The sequence below is a fragment of the Trachemys scripta genome, chromosome 1 (assembly GCF_013100865.1).
Source record: "Trachemys scripta elegans isolate TJP31775 chromosome 1, CAS_Tse_1.0, whole genome shotgun sequence".
Taxonomy (NCBI): domain Eukaryota; kingdom Metazoa; phylum Chordata; order Testudines; family Emydidae; genus Trachemys; species Trachemys scripta.
The window spans coordinates 152,221,907-152,239,955 of NC_048298.1; the positions used below are offsets into that span (position 1 = coordinate 152,221,907).

At 39.3% G+C, this 18,049-nt stretch overlaps 1 protein-coding gene across 2 annotated transcripts in view; it reads left to right on the top strand.

The window, feature by feature from the left end:
• The window catches only part of FILIP1L (filamin A interacting protein 1 like), a 102,466-nt gene that overhangs the window by 44,973 nt on the left and 39,444 nt on the right, over positions 1-18,049 (top strand). Inside the window, exon 1 of one of the 2 annotated variants that reach the window (XM_034790000.1) lies at positions 10,846-11,130. The exons of the other annotated variant lie outside the window; for it this stretch is intronic. The gene's annotated coding sequence lies outside the window, so the exon portion shown is untranslated. Of the gene's footprint in view, positions 1-10,845; positions 11,131-18,049 lie in introns of those variants that run through there. 2 annotated transcript variants of the gene reach the window in all.

Consider the following 18,049-nt stretch of genomic DNA (forward strand, 5'->3'; position numbering starts at 1 on the left):
TGTTGATTCCTATTATGTTTGCTATAAATCTCAGTTATTTCACAGATATGATAAGGCTTTCCTGTACCAGGATAATTTAATATAATTGTGTCCACTTCACTTTCTTCCTTTTCACACCAGGGATATAAAGTATTAACCTGTCATATGTGCTACCTGCTCTCTGTATATCTACTAAGAATACCATGAAATAAACAAACAAAAAAGGTATAATGAGGATATATCAGGCTTCATAAAAAATTTAAAGTATTCAAAAAACTATCTGAGACATGCAAATACTAAACGTGGTCTAATAAGTCATGATTGGGTCTTACTGACCAGCACAGAAAGGTTTAGGATATCTAGTGTAATCTGTGCCTGTAGTTCTTTATCATATGTTGAGCTCAAACACCTCTTTTATTTTTTATATTATATATATATATATATATATATTTTTTTTTTTAATTAGCAAAAAAGAGAAGTTTATCACTGTACAGGAAAGATTTATATATATATATATATATATATATATCAGATTTATCACTGTACAGGAAAGATTCTAGAAATGCTGTTTACTGTATTGCAGAAGAGTAACTAAGATAGGTACAGTCAAGAGTGGGCAGAAGGAGGAAAACTATGAACAAACATTTGCATTTTCTAGGGGAAAAAAAACAGTGCCCAAATCTTTTTACCTACGGGATCACCCAAGAGCAGAGAAGTTTTACATTCTTGTGATTCTCTGTTGCAATATCACTGTTAGGAAAAACAGTCAAGTAAGAGAAACAGAATAGTATTATATGGAATACGACTTATGCTATGCCAGTTCAGGGAGCTGATCGACTCTGTTTATCTTTCTGTTAAGTAACAACGTAACATCTCTCAGAGAGTAAGTCATTAAGACCCTAAATTTAAAAATGTATTTTGTAGAAGAAATGTACACTTTATTCCACATTAGATTTTTTTTAGATCTAAAGTTCTACCACTATATTAAACAAACCAATGCATCTCTTAGCATACACTTGGTCCTACACAAAAACAAATCAAACACAAACATACGCGCTATGATTACAAACCAACTTTGTTTATGGACTGTAGTTATCCTTCATCTAAAGAGCATTATTATTTATTAATATTATTGTAATCCGAGGAAGGCCAGCCATGAACCAGGACCCCTTTGTGCTAGGCGCTGTACTAACACAGAACAAAAAGATGGTTCCTACCCTAAGGAGCTTACAATCCAATTACATGAAACTAGAAATGAATACAGACAGATGAGGGAGTACAAGGAAACAATGAGGCAATATTGGTCAGCATGATCGGCAGTGGTCTCAGCACACCAACAGCCTAACCGTTGTCAAGTTTTTTGTAGGTGTCATGACAAAGGAGAGTTTTAAGGAGGGATGTGAAGGAAGAAAGTGACGTAGCTTCGCAGACATTTACAAGAAGCACCTTCCAAGTGTGAGGGGAACATGGGAGAAAACACAAAGGTGCCTGTTAAGCAATTTAACAAGCTGGCATCTGAGCTGGCTGGAGCACTGACAGCTCAATGGGGAATGAGAAGTGTTAGGTAGGCTGGGGAATTTTCTGTGAAGCTTATGTTTGATGCGATAAAGATGGGGAGTCAGTGGAAAGATGCAAAGAGAAGGGGTGACGAGATCAAAGCAGCAGACTAGAAAAATGAACATCTGAGCTTGAAGGCTGGAGCCAATGTAAACCAAAAGTGAGGTTCTACTGGAATTCCTTTAGTTTGGAAGATGTTATTGTGGGTAATAACATTACAAGGAATAGAACGGAAAATGTATCCATCCATTTAATTGAAAAATGGATAATAGAGTTGAATAAAGTTAATTGGAACTAATTGAGGTATCAAAAACAAAACAAAAGAAACAAACACTCAACAACACCATGGCAAACCATTTTGAAAAGGGTGTATGAGAAAAGTGGAATTTCTGGGAACGGAAGATTTGGTGGTTTTTTTTGTTTGTTTTTTTTTAAGATCTGAATATGAATTGCTTTAAAGTCACTTCGTTGTGCCCCTAAAAAATTTTCTGGTATGAAACACTTTGCAATTTATTCAAGCATTCAGATCATCCCCTGTATGGTTTTCTTAGCAACAGTCCAGTCTGCGCGCAGTGTACCTGAAACTATCAGATTAATGAAAGCATTCCCAAATACCAATGTATCCTTATTATTGCTGAATTTAAGATGATAATATCTCTGCTGACTTGTCCTTCAGAAGCTTCCATAAAATGGGAGATTAACCAATTCCCTTTTGAATGTATTCACTCTCCTCCTACCTCAAGGATATTGTGGAATTTTTGTTGCAGACCTCAGCAGCAAACTGGTATCTGAAGCCTGCAAAAAACATTCCCAAAACCCAAGAGACTCCCTTGAATAGTACCAGCTATGGGCAACGCTCATACAAAAAACTAAGTATGTACTACACACTAGGAGATCAAGAAATTCCGTAAATACTTTTCCAGACTAGAGAACTGAACCACACAACCAAGACAAATTCCTAAATCTTTAACTCATCAAATAGCACAGCATTTCTGAATCCCAAATGGACCAAAGTTTTTCAAGTTGTGTTACATCCCTAGAAATCCACAATTCAAAACAGCTCATCTGGGATGTATTAACCACTGTGTTAGTTCAGCACAGATTTCTTAAGCAGATACCAAAATGATCAGTATCCTTAAAATACTGTTATAGCCATTGTATTTTTATACAGTGATTAGTGTCTGGCCATTTGGATAGTAAGAAGCAGAGTTGCGTTTACTTAGGAGACAAAAAAAGATTTTTTGGTGACAGTGAATCCTAATAAAAATCCTATATTTTTATATATGTTTATATGGATATACAGTAAGCAGCAGTGCTCAGAATCACAACTAACATAACCCAATTACCTTCAGCAGAAACTTTCTGTAATGGTTACACTTTCACTGGCTAAAACTGCAGGTAGGGGGAGATGGGAAGCCACAATTGGGGGAGGGAGGGCGGGGACAAAACCCTACAATAATTAAACAAAATATTTGAGTATATTTTAGTCCTGGACTGGCCCTAATCAGTGCTTAGTAAAACTTTTGATAGGCCATTGCCCTTAGTGAATCTTGTAGCATTTGGGATACCAGAAGCAACAGACTTAATGACAGATCACTTCAGCCTGCATGCTGGGCTTCACATTCCAAGGTATCCCTGGAGCAGGTGTACTGAACAACAAGCAGGGTAACTTGAGGTCTCAGTCATGCATGTGAAGAGTCACATGGGAGGAGATATAAAACTGTGCTAAGACGTTGAAGGGACCTAGGACACCATGAAATACTTCCCTGGCCTATCTGTTTCAAGGCCTTGACAGGCGAATCCCTCTGCTGACACTACTTGAAGCCTTGTCTACATGGAAAAGTTGTACTGGTTTAACTTATATTGTGTTTTAAAACTGATTCAGTTAAACCAATGCAAGAGTGTCCATAGAGGAGTTTATACAGATATAACTAAATTGTTTCATTTCACTTCTTAGGTTAAGTCTCACAAAGACAAACTGTAACAGGGACCAGGATTCATGGTGAGGCAGATGTGAAGTTGAAAAGCAGTAGGGAAAACTCTAAACCTGACCTGTTAGATTAGGGTTAATCTTGTCCTGATTAAACATAGATGTTCGATCAGGGGTGGGCAAACTTTTTGGCCTGAGGGCCACATTGGGGTTGTGCAACTGTATGGAGGGCCGGGTAGGGAAGGCTGTGCCTCCCCAAACAGCCTGGCCCTCACCCCATCCGCCCTCTCCCACTTCCTGCTCCCTGACTGCCCCCCTCAGAACTCCCAGCCCCCTGCTCCTTGTCCTCTGACCGCCCCTCTCGGGATCCTCGCCCCCTATCCACACCCCCACACCCTGACAGCCCCCCCTCAGGACTCCCACCACCCTATTCGACCGCCCTCTGCTCCTCATCCCCTACCCCTAACTGCCCCCCGGGATCCCACCCCCTTATCCAACCCCTCCTGCACCCTGTCCCGACTGCCCTCCTGACCCCATCCACATCCCCGCCCCCTGACAGGCCCCCTGGGACTCCCACTCCCAACCCTCCCTGTTCCCCATCCCCTGACCGTCCCCCCAGAACCTCCGCCCCATCCAACTGCCCCCTCCTCCCTGATGTTCCCCAGGACCCTCCGCTCCCTTACCCAACCCCCCCCCCCCACTTCCAGCCCCCTTCCCAGCAGCAGGAGCTCGCAGCCGCGACACCCGGCCAGAGCCAGCTGCGCTCCCCATGCTGCCCAGCGGGAGCAGTGGGCCAGAGTGCGGCCCGCACGGCTGCAGGGGAAGGAGAACAGCAGGGGGTGGGCCGGGGGCTAAGCTCCCAGGCCAGGAGCTCAGGGGCTGGGCAGGACGGTCCCGCGGGCCGGATGTGGCCCACAGGCCATAGTTTTCCCACGTCTGAGTTAGATCATCAGCCTTTTCTGCTGGAGCACAATGACTAAAGAAAGAGATACATTCTTTAATGCCCTGTTTCCAAGAACTGTCATGCATGCAGAGTATGGTCTTCTCCAAAGCACACAAATGCATTAGAGTCTATAAATGATTACTTATTTCTGGTGCTGCTGAAGTACTATTGAAGCAGCTGCACCACTTGCAGGGGCAGCTCAACTACCCATACACATTTGCAGAGTAAAAATTCAATGCAGAACAAACAAAAAAAGCTAACTTTTAAAAAAATGTTAAGTTTCTATGTAAGACCACAAAATGTATGAAAATTAGCCCAATTCAGTGTAGGGAGAAAAAATGCATGAGGGGGAGAAACACTAACAAAACCGACATCATTATAGGCTTAGAAAACCTGCCAATTCACCAGTCAAATAACATTCAGTTGACTGGTCAACTCACCACCTACAGACAAAATCTCAACTATCCCAATTTTCTTCTTTATCTCTCATGTCTTCCAACACCCCTCTTAAATGAGCATTAGTTTAGGTTAGGAAGAAGAATGTATATTAAATGTTTTTATATTGCTTTGGGGCAAACTTTGTAGTTATTTGTCCCAGGGTGCATTTTTCTAAAATTTTCTCAAGGTCTTCTATACACAATAAGGAACCAAATGCATTACCCGGTAGGGAATGTCTTCTGACTCTGTCAAGAGAAAAGGAATCAGTGGTTAAGTGAAGAGATGCACTCACTATATGTCTCGAGGCTGTGCCTTGAGGAAAAAGGACCTGACTAATCCTCATAAGAACTGGCTTAGAAGTTTGGTAGGATCTGCCGAACAGGAGAGAAGGAACACTAAATCAGGGGTTCTCAAACAGGGGGTCAGGACTCCTCAGGGAGTCGTGCGGTTATTAATGGGGGTCGCGAGCAGTCAGCCTCCACCCCAAACCCCGCTTTGCATCCAGCATTTATAATGGTGTTAAATATACAAAAAAAGTGTTTTTAATTTATATGGGGTGGGGGGTCACACTCAGAGGCTTGCTATGTGAAAGGGTTCACCAGTACAAAAGTTTGAGAACCCCTGCACTAGATAATACAAGAGTTTGGATAGCCAATTCTCTCCCTCTGCCAAAGGAATGAAGATCTGAATCTGCTTCTGTCCATGACCCATAGTGAAAGCCAGGTGATACAAGAGAATGTTACCTTTAAGAACTTTCCACTGCTTCCCCCCACATATACAATCTATTGGACATCAATGGGGTTCAGACTCTTATTTAACCATAAAAGCCTCAAAATTTATCTCAGTAAAGTGCAGAAACTAAAGTGAAGAAAAAGTTAGTCTGAAAACCAGAAAAAAAAATTAATGGTGAGATCTAGGAGTCTATGGAATAAGATGTTAAGGGAAGGGGAAAATCAAATTAAACTGCTTTAATCATTTAAAAGGGATATTATCAAATTATAAAATAAATGTATAGCCTGATCTTGCTTCCATTTAAATTAATGGCAAAATTCCCACAGATTTCAATAGAACAAGGTTAGACATGTATTCAGAAATAAAATACAAGGTTATTAGAACGAATATTTGGACATCAGTTCACCTGTTCATCATGTATGTTAGGCAATGAAACTAGACTGGTCAATTTCACTTTGGTTCTCATTCCTGAAATCAACACTGCTTTCTGTTACCTTTGATTTTCCAACACTGTGTGCAAATATTTATAACCGATTACACAACCACTGTTCTCCAGAAGAACAAATGGTCTCAAAAGTATTTACAATTTTAATTGAAAAAATTGACAATTTTTCAATTTCTGTGGCTATTTGTTATCATCCAAATTTTGGATCTAAACTACTTGGTAGTATCCTTTTAAAAGTTAAAAAGAATTATTCAGGCAACACCAACATGAAACTAGCTGACTGAGGACCTATTTCAGCCAAGCATTAAAACACATGATAAAACTTAAGTAGGTGCTTAAGTCCATCCTATTCAGCAAAACACACAAGCATATGTTTAAATGCTTTGCTGAACTGAGGTCCTTTTTTATCTACGATGTGAACTGCAAAGGAAAGAGAATCAAATGCTAGAATGGTTGTGTCTTTTTAGCTCTTCAAAGGAGGGACCTTCTCTTCAAGTAAGCTCTGCCAGAGTGGACACTATCACAATTTAAATAGTAACATTAATTTAAAGAGTAACCAGCCAACAACAAAATGCATTCGAGAACACACTACAGGGAGCAGTCCTGTTCTGGAACAAGACAGGCTAGATGACTTAATAGGGTTTTCTTTTTGTCTCTAATTTCTATGATTCTTTGGTTTTTCTATCCTGCCATAATACTTGCGAGTGCAACAACAATTTTGAAAACTATGATTAGTCACTAAGGAAACAGAGCTTGTTTTCAGGGAGACAGAGAAGCAACATGACCTAAATAATAGGCTTTCCCCTCTCTTATCTAATTCTTTTATGGTAGAGAATGGTGGTCAGACCTTAATGCTCTGCAGTCCTCCCAATGATGCAGAGAGTTTCACTCACAAGGACTGCATCTTTTAACACACTGTGAGTACAAAGTCGGACCAATCATTTTGTGGAATGAAGATCGCTTCACTCCCCCTGCTAAAATCTGAACTGGCAGCAATGGAGGAATTTATGTAGATTGTACACTCTTTGGGGCAGGGACTATCTTTTTGCTCTGTTGGTACACTGCCTAGCACAATAGGGTCCTGCCCATGACTGGGGCTCCTACCTGCTACTGTAGTACAAGTAATAAATAACAATAACACTAAAGTCACTTAGCAACCTTAAAATAGCAAAGGATTAGCATAAAACAAGGTGTTGGGTACCGAAATATCAGTAAACTCTGTAAGGACACAAACTTATAAGAAGCTCCTGGAAGATGATGCATGATTAAAACACTCATTAATGCCAAGAGGACTGTCTCTATATTCAATACTAACATGCATACACCTCTACCTCGATATAACGCTGTCCTCGGGAGTCAAAAAAATCTTACCGCATTATAGGTGAAACCGCGTTACATCGAACTTGCTTTGATCCACTGGAGTGCGCAGCCCTGCCACATACCCCCCCCCCCCGAGCGCTGCTTTACTGCGTTATATCTGAATTCGTGTTATATCGGGGTAGAGGTGTATATGATAACAAGGAGTCCGGTGGCACCTTAAAGACTAACAGATTTATTTGGACATAAGTTTTTTTTACGCACGAAAGCTTATGCCCAAATAAATCTGTTAGTCTTTAAGGTGCCACCGGACTCCTTGTTGTTTTTGTGGATACAAACACGGCTACCCCCTGATACTTGATACATATATGATAGACAGTATCTTGCAGGATTGTGCCCTGATACCACAGAAACATGTGAGCATAATCAATCATTTCTGGAGAATGCACACAGAGTTTTAAAATATAAATAATTTTTTTAAAGTGTTTCCATTAGTTTGCATATAAAATTAATTTAAAAGAACAGGACACTCCAGCATCCTGACAACTTCAGCATCTTCACTGAAACCAGAAAACCTCAGCTTCAGCAGCGGGGTCTATGGAGTCTTTGAAGTGGCCACAGTTCGGGTTTAAGCCACTCTGAGCTACAAAACTGAAGGCTCATGGGCAGCATACAACATTAGGTATGTGCATTCGTTATGATAGAAACACTGCAAATCAGTATAATGACAACACGGAATCACTGATTGATTAGAGGTAAACAAATGAGTACTGACCTGTACAAGGTGCATGGTTGTCATTGAGGGTAGGTCTACAGTGTAGCTGAGAGTGTGACTCCCAGCCCAGGTAGGCAAACAAGCGCTAGCTCTGCTCACGCTATTGCACTAAAAATAGCAGTGTGGACATTACAGCATGGGCTAGCCAACAAGTACAAACCCGCTTCACCCCCGGGGTCAGTACGAGGTGGGTAGCCTGTGTTCCCACTCATGCTGCAATGTCCATGCTATTGTTTTTAGCACGCAAGGTCAGTCAACCCATGCTGCAGTGCAGACATATCCTGACTGAGGGTGAATTCCTGGCTCTATTGAAGTCAAAGGGAATTCAAGAAGGGCAGGATTTCACCCCAAAGACTCTGGGCTAGAGGTGTAACAAGCACCAAGGAAGGCTCTTCGGCAACCTATTACACTGAGACTAATTTTTGTAATCAGTGAGTTGAAATTCTTATTACATATTTCCTGACACAAAATTCTTCACTATTTCAACTTAGTACTTGGAATAGTCATCTATCCCCGCCATTATTAAACTGTGACATTATAGAAGAAGCAAGTGGAAACAGGTAATTACATACTTGGCAGATGCACTGTGGCAAAGCTGCTTTGCAACAGGCTACAGATGTGAACATTTTTATTGCAGAGCACGATTAATTAGGAACACTACGAGGTCATACTTTGGCCATCCTTGCTGTAAACACGGATTTATAAACAGGGGGATTTGCATTTCCCTCCCTGCCCCCACACAGGAGGATGTCACAAGCTTACAATGAGCACTGTCTGGGCTGTGTTCCTTAACAGCCGGGTGTTCCTGTAGCAGCATCAAAACAGAGCCAGATTGGGAAGGATGGTCCTTTTGTTTTATAGGGATGCTGGGATGTTCTACCCCTCAAAGTTTTGCACACACAATTCTAACAGATCATATTATGTGGAAGGGCACTTGGAACCTAGGTAAACTTAACATGAAGATAGGATCAATCATTGGAGAGCAGGCATGAAGCGTGTAGAAAGGGACACAGAAGAAAACAGAGTGGGGAAGGACAAGGGAAAGAAATGCTTACATTTCCTATCTTAAAATGTTATGTAGTGCTGCTATGCTCTGTTAAACAGCTGCCGAGACCCACACTAACGAGGTGGCTTTTCAGTGGAAATTGAAGTGAGCTACAGCACCTCAATGTGGTATTGTGACGGTTAATTAACATTTGTAAAGCACTCTGATGAAAGGTACTTGTACAAGTGTAAAGTATTATTTCCTGGTCAAACATATGTTAGCTAAGGGATCTGAACACCAATTTCAGCCAATGGACAGTTATCTACATATAGTGCTAAATAAATTATGTCGTTCTGTCCATAGGACTAGCAAACCATAACAAGGCTCGAACACTTGTCTCTCTCACCAACAAAATACAAGATATTACCTCACTCACCTTGTCTCTCTCATAATAAGGCATATCAGTCTCCCAGATACAGGTTGGGAGGGATTTATATATGGGAATTTATAATGCCAACTAGGTTTGAAAGATGTACAGGTCTGATCCCTTCTCATGCAATACACACACACGTATTTACACACCCATTACACCCATACATACCCACACACACACACACACGACAGAATTTGGAATAAGTTCCGCTGCAGTAGTGATACAAAGAGATCCACTGAAATTTCTGACTAAAGTATGAACATCTTTTAAGGGACAGAAGTTTGACCCCATGTGTTTATTATGCTTACACTGTCTTTTCCATAAAATACATATTTTTGGTATTTATTTGTTCTAGCACCTGGAAACAATACCCTTATCTAAACACAAGTACTATCCATCACATTGGCCTTCTTATTCACATTTAAATAAAAATGTTCTATTATGAGCTTTTTAACAGATTCAAGTAAACACACACACCAACTCATCTGAAGACTAACATTTCAAGGGGTGCAAATGAAGCAGATGCATCCATAATCCATTTAGCAGAGCAGAACATAAGTTTAGAAAAGTACTTAATGGACTAATTCTCATATCAATATGTAGGGGTTTATTCAGTTAACTCCCATTAACCCTAAATGGGGCTTCAACAAGCAAATCCCCTACATATTGCAGATAGTCCCCCAATGTTTTTTTTGGGGGGGAGGCTGGAGGAGAGGAAATCAGAGATATATTTTAAGTCCTACAGTTATATCTTCCTGTTTGTCCCCTCAGTCCCTTAATCAAATGATTTGCTTCTTTTAAAACCTTCTCACTAAAAATAGTTGGTCAAACTCCTAATTGCCTTAGCTGAAACACAAACATGTGAAAAGGAAAAAAGGGTTTTGTAGGAAAAACATTGAAGAAAATAAAATAGGATTTCATCTGGCATTCCCATCATCACTTGAAGAATTGTTTTGTAGTTACATCATCAGGAAATAAAATACTATCCTCTGAGGACCCTGACTCTTTACAGAAAGTAAAAAGGAGAAGGCTTGAAGCTCATATCATTCTCAGAGGAGTTTAGCTAAACTCACATTTTTTGTCACCTTAAAAACAAAAAAAAGACAAACCCCTTCCAGGCAACTTCATTAAGTCAGATGTCCATGTCTTTTTTAATGCTGGGCTAAGAAACTAAGAGGAAAACATTATAAAATAATCAGCTAACGACTTTCCATGACTTTATTATCAATAATAAAGAGGAACTGCCGTTACCCATGCCTTCCGCACATTCTTTTTGGCCATGAACTGGGTAGACAAATGAAATATTTCACACAGTCCTGAGCATCAGCTGGAGCCAGAACACATTAATAAGCTTTCTAAGTTCTGGCTATCACTAAAGTACACTAGTCAGACACGACGAGTCTGCACAACACGGAGTTCCTTATATGGCAATGCAATGACGTAATGCTCCATAGGCTTGGGGCATGCAAGGAGTCTCTCTCTCATTGTTTGGTGTAACTGCCGGAATGCTCACATCTCTGATGCTTAGGAGAACTGAAATCCCAACACCATAGAGCAATAGCTAAACCAGGGAATTCTACAGTCCATACATATAAGGTAAGAGAGAGGTGGGAGGAAAGCTTCTTTTAGCAACCAATGGCCATTTCTGGTTAAAAAATCATCAGCATCAATAATTATTTCCAAAAACACTGCATTCAGAAGATGTGTCCTGTTGCTCAAAGCTAGCATAACTATTGAAACAATTTCTAAACTTTTCTTCTTTAAAAAAAAAAAAAAAAAAAAAGAATAAAAAATCCTGCAGATGCAACAGATGAGGCATTTATTTAATGTTAAAGGGGTAGTGGGAGAGCTATGAATTACGCACACTTTTCCAAATGGGCTGGACAGAATAATGACTGCATTTAAAACTGTGGAAAGAATCCAACTGTATTGTAATATATTAAGTAGAGCTACTGCGTTTCTCTTTATATGGTGTGTTTATACGTGTATTCGATATATTAGAAGACATGCGTACACACGTGCATGCTAGAATTTATTTGTACTTTGGAACATCTTTTATTGTAGTTTACAAAGAGGCATTTAAATTGTACTCAGTGTTGAAATATTGCTGGGAGCACAACTTTGTAATAAGGTTACACTTTGTTTAAAACCATAAACTAATTTAATTTATACAAACTATTCAAGTCCTAGGCACTTCTGCGTCTTGTGTGCAAATGTCTACTAGAAAGAGGAAAGAACTGTCATATCTTAGTTTCAAGACTTTTAATTATTGGCCATCTAGCAAGTGACGATGCTTTAAAAATTAGAGGTAATTCATTACCTTCTAGGGCTGATACTGCAAGGTCCTAAATTCTCAGTAGTTGAGAGTACACAGCACTTTTTAGGAGGTGCTCAGAATGTTGCAAAAATCAGACTTTAATATGATATTGTGTTTTATGTCTGCATCCTGCAGAAACACTCTATTCTCTTATATGACTATAGACCCAATCCTGTAAACGGTTACTCACAGGAGTAATCTTTACTCATAGGCATAATCCAAGTGCAGGCAACTGAACTATGCAGGCAAGCACAGACTCAAGCACAAAGGTTTGCAGGATCAAGTCCCAAGGGTACATCACATTTTCGTTATTCTACAGTCAATAAATCAAATATGCAAATTAAGTTCTAAGATATATAAAGTCAGACTAACACATCCTACACATTAACCCACCAAATAAACAAAAAGCCCCCAAAAAAGCATTATTATTAACTGTCCAAAAGATCAAAAGGAGTCTGCATAAACCGTTGACGGAGGTTTGTTTTTATTTTATGAAATGTTAAAAAACCTGCAATATTCTAGCTTGGCAGTATACATGGAAGAATGAAAACTACTGCATCTGTGACCACTGGTACACTGTCACCTATATGTGGCTTTAAAGACAAACTACAAAATTTACTGTTATGAATTTTTTTTAAGAAGATCTTTTTCCCACAATAGACTAAGAATTAGGGCTGACTGGAAAAGTAAAACATTGTCTTAACATTTTCCTTATAAAATGTTCTGCTTTTTGGCAAAAAATTGGTTCAGTAGCATTTTCCAGATTGCTCCAAAAACTTAATTTATACACTGAAATTTAATTTCAACGGTAAATTGGGTACTCCTGTATTATTAGCATTGGCATTTAAGTAATAATCTCTCTTATCCTTGCTTTCAAGATGATCCCTATTATAATGAACAGACAGCATTCACACCTCGGTTGATGCTTTCAGTCTGGCTGGCTGCACAGCTGACAAGAAAATGCAATATTGATTTGCAGAGTGAAAAGAATCCTAGCAACCAAAACAATTGGAAGTTTAATTTTCTTAAGTAAAAGTTTGGATTCCAGTGCCTTAATCCCTTACAACTTTTTTGCCATACCTTTGGCCTTCTATCCTCTGCCCCCGCCCCCCAACCTCTCCCCCAAATGATCATTTAACAAAACACAGAGGTAACGGTGTTCCCTAATCATTATGTCCAACAGATTTAATTTAATGCATGATTTAGTAAGTTAAACAATGTAATTACCAAATGTACAAAGGAGAAATATTCACTGAAGTAAAAAAAATAGACCAGACTGCTTAACGCAGAGTCCAGTAACAGAGCCCCAGAAACTGCTCGTTTAGTCAAAGAACAAGAGAGAGTTCACAACAATTTGACAAGGAAACAACCACAGACAACTCAGTTATATGGAAATATTTCATATGCAATAGAAAACTGTTTATTTGATAAAGGCTGTAAGTGGAAATGGACAAATTCCACCCTCAGACTATTCAGCTCTTTTGAATCTAATAGAGAAGGAAGGAAACAGAAACCATGAATTACTGTTTCAGCAATACCCACAGTACCATCTGTACTATAAACTGCAGTAAGCTTGATGCAAATCATAGCGTCAATCAGTGCCTTAACACCTGTGTTCCCTGTAGTCAGCCTTTTCTTAATTTTAAGGGGAAACACTTTATTTTGCACTTTCTTAAGCCAATTCTGTTCTCATTTACACTGGCATAAATCTGGAAAAACTTCACCAAATTTACACGGAAGAAGTTGGCCCACTGAATTTATACCTCTACAGCTTTTTGCTCTGCTCCTTCCCCCATTTTATCATTTATTACTAGTGTGAATTATTTCTCCTTACCTGTACTGACTTTTAATTTAATACAAATGTATTTAAATTGGGTACAGCCTATTTTAGGGAAAGATCTCATTATGATGAAGTCAGAAGTGTCATCTTTATCTTTTTTTCCCACTTTCCAAAATCAGTAATACTCGTTATTTTGATTAATTGCCTGAGGAATGTATTGAGGACATTTGATTAACAATCTTCAAACATATAGTTCTTTATTTAAATATAGTATTATGGTAGAAAGCATTACAACACTCAGTGTGAAAAGGAAATAGTCCATTATAACTAAGACTAGCCCATTACTTGTATGAAATATAATTTCTAAGAAAAACTGCATGATGCCCCTATTTCCCCCCCGCAACAAAATAAATAATATCTAACTAGTTTTCCCATCTCTAAATAACAGTACTTTAAATCTCCTGCCTCCCCAATCAATTCTAGATAAATCATGTCACTGCATGAATCTGCTAATTACCGTCACTTTTGTATGATTTCTATAATGCTGGGACAGGTTCTTCAAAAAGATCCAAAAAGCCCTTCTTAATTTCACTCCCAACTGAAATTCCCATTATGTACAAATTCTCAAAAGGTTCATGCCTTTTTAATAAAGATCTGTGCCAAACATACTTAGAGATGGGAAAGTGAAAGATTACTAATGGCGTACATTCTGTTGGAACTGTTCTGCAAGCAACTTCTGTCAACTCCTCGGTGTGACAGTAACTAAATTATACTGATGTATTTACAATTAAAAACTGGTATCTGCAAGATAGTATCCTAAATATTTTATACTGTAGAAGTAGTTAAAACCTTTAAGATCATTAAGGAAAGTTTTTAAGTTCTGACTCACTAAAGAGTTCAGTCTAATGCTTTTCACCTTTCATCTAACTGGTAAGAACATAACTATACATTACTGCTAATGTGAATTATTTTGAATTGTTTATGTCTGTCTGTCTCTTACTGAGCGGAACTCCTGAAACTCCTCTGAGCTAGTTTGACGCAGCTGATAGGCTGGTCAGTTCAACCACTGACTCTTCAAAAAACATTTAGTATTCATCTCCAGGTGGGTATGAGGTACCGCCAAAAAATTATAAATTTAAGGCCCTTTTAGGTAAATTAAGTCAATGGGAGCGGAGATACTCAGTACCTTTCAGGATTAGGCCCTTAGTTTGAAGTCTGCTACTGTTTTCTCTTAATGAGGGCATGTCTACACTTACCTCCGGAGCGATCGATCCAGCAGGGGTTGATTTATCGTGTCTACTGAAGATGCAATAAATCGACCGCCGAGCACTCTCCCATTGACTTCGGTACTCCGCTGGAGCGAAAGGTGCAGGCGGAGTCGACGGGAGAGCGTCAGTAGTCAACTTACCACAGTGAAGACACTGCGGTAAGTAGATCTAAGTACGCTGACTTCAGTTACATTATTCACATAGCTGAAGTTGTGTAACTTAGATCGATCCCCACCGCCACCCTAGTGTAGACCAGGCCTGAGACAAGAGCCAGTGTTGTTTGAGTTTTCAGGGTGCAGATTGCTCCTATTAAAGTCAATAATAAAACTCTCATTAAAACTCTCTCTCAAGCGTTCATAGACTCAGGAGAAAAAGTCTTTAAAGTGTTTTTTGTAGCGATCAGTAACCTCGAATTTGCAAACAATCCAAAGTCAAACTCTCTCTCAGTGCTGTCTCCACATTAGGGCAGCTTAAGTGGAAGAGGGGAAAGGAGGAGGAGGAGGAAGAGGGAAATGAGAAGGGAAGAGAAAACTTTAAGCAACAGGTTAGAAATAGATCACATTCTGTGAATGCAAAATTAAGGCATACATGACCAAATAATGTTATAATATAATTCTTTTTTTAAAAAAAGTAAATGAAGTGGATGAACCTCATTAGAAATTGCTGAATGTTCAAACCAATTTGACTACAGGGCATTTCCGAAACAAACAAATAAAACAAGATACCTTTTATCCTGCTCATTCAGGTGCACAATGCACCGTGCCCTTTACTGCCGCAAAGGCCACCATCCGTGCACGTCCCATCATGCACATGCTGGCAACATGTACAGCCGCTTTTTAGTTCAGCTTCAGGCAGAGCATACAGCCAGTTGACTTCCCCAGAACATAGTATACAGATGCTGAGCCATCAGAGCGGAACACAGTCACCTTACAGATTAATGTTCAGGGTTGCTGAGCAATGGCAGTCCCTAATGGCATGAATTAGAATTGTGGGTGCTCAACCATTCAGAAAACTAGATCTTATGTATTTCAGGTTGGGCACCCAAAATACATGACTACTTTGGAAAATTTGGTTTTAAGAGTGCAGCACTTCTCTGTAAAACCTGATTTACCACCATCAGAATCGGGGTTTTCTGGACGTTTAGAAGCCTTTGTGAGCAGTTAGGTGGGTTTTCATTAAAAACAAAAAATAAAGCACAACCTCACTGATCCTGCAAGGACATCGTTCATGTCTGCCAGAATAGACCAGAACTTAATGTCCATTTCTATGTTTGCGCAGCACCCAGCACAATGGGTCTCAATCCAAATTGGGATCTTTAAGTGCTACTTCAACTTTAAAAAATATAAAGCAACAAAAAAAATTTTGGACAAAAAATTTTCAGGGCTTTTTTTAATATTTCAAAATTCTACAAAGATGACACAAGTCCAATTGCATTTTCCTTTATAGGCTCCCACAGAGCTGCCAAGAAACAGCAGCATAGACATAATCCTCCAATGTTAAGGCAAATTTGGCAACAATTTACATTTTATAAATATATGTCCTAAGCCTAACATTTCAATAAAGTTTCTTTAGAATTCAGTGTAAACAGCTGGTTTTTTTTTTTATTAATTAATTTCTCCTTCAGTGTTTGCAAAGCAAATATTGCAGCTTGTGCATGACAAACTAAAAGAGAAAACTAGAAACACAACTGAAATTAAGACTATTCTACACTGTGCCACAGTGTGGACTACCGCCGTGCAAATTGCAGCCCAGACTGAATTGTTTTGCTCCAACTGCCCGGAGTATATTGTGTTGGTGCAACTAAAAGGTACATCGTTCGCATTAACTTAGTCAGGACAATGTTAATGCAAACTAGGTACCTTTTAGCTCACGCAAGCAGCATCCACACAGGACAGTTAGAGTGCAGCATGCTGTTGTGCGCTACAATTCACATCCCCCATAGTCCGAACTCAGGGCCACACAGACAAGCCCTCAGTAGCATATTGTCGCTGCCCTGAGAAAAGGTAAACTGCATAAACAGAAAAAAAGTAGATTAGACCTTTAAAATTCTTTTCTTTTTAACAATCTATGGTTTTATGTTTAAATTATTTTTAACCTAGTAGTTTCTTTAAAATAGTCGTCTTTATCCATTTTCTGGTATAAAACTTACATGAGATGCAGTCATCATATCCGAACTATAAGAAATAAGGAGATTTTAACAATATCAGACTTGCCTATAAATCACCTGGAACTAAACATCTGATGTCATCCATCACATCAGGGAAAACAAACTCCTAGACCCTACGTGTATTATAATTAGCTACAAATAGACTACATGGGGAGATGCCTAGTAACCCCCTTAAAGTCTAGTTTTCAACTTTAAAATATTCCTCCCAGTGTAATACTTTTTTTCAGGTTTATCAGAACTTTCAAGTGGAACACTTTTGTTTCAGATCTCCGTGAAACCGCTGCATGAATAAAGTAGGCCTAATTTGTAAGGATGGACACCTAAATAGGCCACCCAACTCCACAGCTGAACACCTGAAATCCACCACTGAGCACCCTAACTTGGGTGCACATTTTTGAAAACTTAGGATCACCAAGTGCTGCTAATGATTTTGCATGTGAACAAAACGAGTGTTCAGTTAATTTGTGTGAAAAGATCTCTCCCTATTACAAAAATAGCACCATGCACTCTTTTATCCAATGCGATAAAGCCTGTCACTAGCAACATAAATTAAATTCCCAACTACAACAACTTGCATCCTGGACAGTGAAATTGCTAATATTGAGAGGCCCAAACTGTTTTTCTCCTAAATTTCAATTTTTTTTCTAAACAGGTCTCCCTGATACAAGGGGGAAAATTATCAACCCTCCAAAACAAGCTCCGCAACAATCTTAATATTACATCTAGTAGAGAGTGCAACCCAAACAAAGCAAACCAGGGAGACTTGATTTGTTGGGGATCAGAGGCAGTTGTTCTTGTGACTGGAGAAAAAATATGCACATGCACTCACTGTCCTTCTGCTCCTCTCTGGGGTGGCAGTAGACTAAAAGTGACAAGTTTCAGAGTAGCAGCCGTGTTAGTCTGTATCCGCAAAAAGAAGAACAGGAGTACTTGTGGCACCTTAGAGACTAACAAATTTATTAGAGCATAAGCTTTCGTGGACT